The 3095-nt window shown below is 55.7% G+C and overlaps 1 pseudogene; it reads left to right on the top strand.

The window, feature by feature from the left end:
• On the top strand, positions 1 to 3095 carry LOC130029835 (calcium homeostasis modulator protein 2-like; annotated as a pseudogene).

The raw sequence follows: 3095 nt of genomic DNA, 5'->3' as shown, positions 1-3095 counted from the left end.
ATGGTTAACCTCAGCGTCCGCTTCCTGTCATTCTTGTTCAAGAGTACTGATTGGGTGAGCTTAAATGGGCTAGTGGCCCTGGTCACTACGAGTGGCCAGGAGCTCTTCTCCTTGTTTGCCTTCCACTGTCCGTGCACACCAGGCTTGAACTACCAATATGGGCGGATAACCATTGGGGGGCCCGCCTTGGTGTTCTTCTTCATCAGCATCTTCCTCAACAACCAAACCAGGAACCTGGTGGCCGAGTGGCGGTGCCACAAGACCAAGAAATGCTCAATCATCACAACCTTCCTCCTCCTAAAGTCCATCCTAGTCCGTGCTCTCGTGGCCCCAGTCACCTAGTTGGTCATCTCCCTGCTGAGCGGGGAGGCCTATGTCTGTGCATTCAGCGAGTTCGTGGACCCGTCCTCGCTCACAGCCGGGAACGAGAGCTTTCCTCTCTCCGATGCCACGTGGGTCCTGGCCAGTTTCCCTTGCAGAGAGGGCCCGGATAACCTGTCCAACTTCCAGGAGGAGGTTAACTGCAGGCTCAAGTATGAGTCTCAGGTAAGGCTCTGCTGATTGATCCTCATCCCTTTCCCTGTGAGGTATGTGTGTGGACGGGTGGGAGAGGGTTGGGGGAGCTAAGTGCCAAGGTCGGATATGATCCTCAGGAAAACTCCAAACCTGGGTCGCGTAATCAGTGACAGACATGAGGCAAGATTCTTGGTGTGATAAGAATCATTTCCAGTTTCAAATAGGAGAGTTGTGTTCATTTTTGCAGTGCTGGGGGTGGAACCGGTACTCACACATGCAAGGAAAGTGCTCTATCGCTAGGTCATTTTCCCGACTCCTCCAGATAAGAATTTTGATGATTTGGGTTTTGGCCAAACCCAACAGAACTCACGAATGCTTAAAACTTAACTAGCATTCATTTTATTTAGGGAAGGGGGAGACAGGAAGAGGGAGAGAAAGAGTCAAGCGTTCAAAGGGAACAGGTGCAGAGGGGAGAGAGCTGAGGATGCCCCTAGGTCAAAGAAAGGAATCACACATTCCAGCTGGGATGCAGCAGACCCGTACTGGGAGGTCCCTACTTGCTCTTGCAAAGTTCTCACAGACTACCCCAACTTGAGGTTTTCCGTGCAGATAAGAGTGTGTTACAAGGGGCAGAGTGATCGTACAGCAATGAGGGTGTTTGCCTTGCACATGGGAGCCTTAATTTGATCCCTGGCATCCCATATGGTACCCAGAGCACCACGGGTGTGATCCAAAAACCAAAAAAAGAGAAAACAAAACAAAATGAGTCTGTTGTTAGGGTCTTGTCAAGGGCAGAGTTTGGGGGAGTCTTCTTGTAGCTCACCACAGCCTTCAGTTCCTGTTGACGCCTCTCTCTCCTGGACCACCAACCTGTGCCAGCTGGGTCTCAGGGTCCCTGCCCTGTGCCTTGGGCTGCTGTTGGGCCGGTGATGTAGCAGCTTTGGAGCAGCTGTCTCCAGCCTCTCACACCTGCCCACACTCCCTGCCACCTGGGCCCTGGTCAGGCAGTAAGAACCTGGGCAGTAAGAACCGAGGCTTCCAACTCTCTCCACCTGCCGACCAGCACAGCTCTGTGGTGAAATCCGCTGCTTTAGATCCCATCTTGATCCCGTTGCTTCTGAGACATCCATCGCCGGTCCCTCCTCCCTTCAGCCTTGGCTTCGCTCCGAGGGGGCAGAGGGATCAGGGCAGAGTGAAGGAAGCAGCCTGGTGGGGGCTGAAGGGGCAGAGAGGAGGCTGGGGAGTGGCAAGGAGGCACTGACCTAGTCTCGGGACATGGCAAACAACAGTTGGGGCTGGGGACACTACTGGGCTAAGGCGCAAGCCTGGCATGCACCTAGCCCATAGGGTTCAATCTGGCACCACACAGTCCCCAAGAACTGCCAGGTACAGGCCTTGAGGCTCCCTGAGCATCACTGGATGTGGTCCACGCATCACCAGGGAAGCCTGTTCACCCCCAGCCACAGGGCTCGGGCAGCACCACATGCCTCAGGCCCTAAGGTTAAACTGTGAGCCAGGTTGGCTGAAGTATCACCAGTCACCCTTGGTCCCAACACACACACACACACACACACACACACACATACACACTCACACACACACACACACACGAAGCTACAGTCGAGGGGAGGGTTTGAGGAGCCCAGGAGTTGGGTTTGGAGACATGGGAACGGAATGCCAATGCTCAGAGCTGCACAGGGCCAAAAGTGGAGTGACACCCACCCCAGGGAGCCTTTGAGACCAGCTTGAGGCGATTTTCCAGCAATGTAGAGGGTGACGAGGAAGCGGGCATGGGGGAGCTCCCAAAGGGTCCCTGGGAAGGGGCCTGAGGCTGAGCCTCGCAATCTGAGCTACACTTGGTGGGCTGAGATGTGGAAGGAGGGAGGCCCTGTGGAGCAGAAGAAGGCAGCAAGAATCTGCCCAATTGAAGCACAGAGCAAGTGTCAGTTTGATGCCAGAGGGATCGAGTCAGTAGTCGAGCTGGGAACACTGGTTTCTCCTTGGGATGCAGAATTTGCAGATGCAGAGCCAGCTGGCTGGGGGTTGCTGAGGGCCAGCCACACCCCAGCTGTTCTGGACCCCCCTCAGCTGCCCCTTTCTCTGACTGGCCGTCTGTGTCTCAGCACTTAGGGTGGCTGTTCATCTTCTCGATGGCCATCCTGCTGTTGCTGATCAAGTTCTTCCAGTCCTGCTGCTCGAAATTTGGCTACCGACAGGAGGACTACTTGACCAGCTACCTCACCAACAAGGAGCGGCTCTTCCAGCGCACGGCCGAGGTGCGCTCGCTCGCGATGGCGGCCAACAACGTGAAGCGCTTCTTCGGTTTTGTGGCGCTCAACAAGGAGGACGAGGAACTGGTCGCCAAGTTCCCCTCACAAGGCACCCACCTGAAGCTACAGTGGGACAATATCACTGGCAGTTACCTGTTCCAAGAGAGGCTGGGTCTCCCCCTCTACAGCCGCCTGCACGAGTGGGCCCAGGATCCACGTGGAAAGGCCAGGCTCATCGACATGGAGATGGCGGACCTGCTCCACCACCCGGAGCCCCAACTTGCTGCGAGCCCGACTCCCAACCCCTGA

This window comes from Sorex fumeus, unplaced genomic scaffold (assembly GCF_029834395.1).
Source record: "Sorex fumeus unplaced genomic scaffold, SorFum_2.1 ptg000043l, whole genome shotgun sequence".
In the NCBI taxonomy this organism is placed as follows: domain Eukaryota; kingdom Metazoa; phylum Chordata; class Mammalia; order Eulipotyphla; family Soricidae; genus Sorex; species Sorex fumeus.
This window is presented reverse-complemented; position numbering and strand designations above follow the sequence as displayed.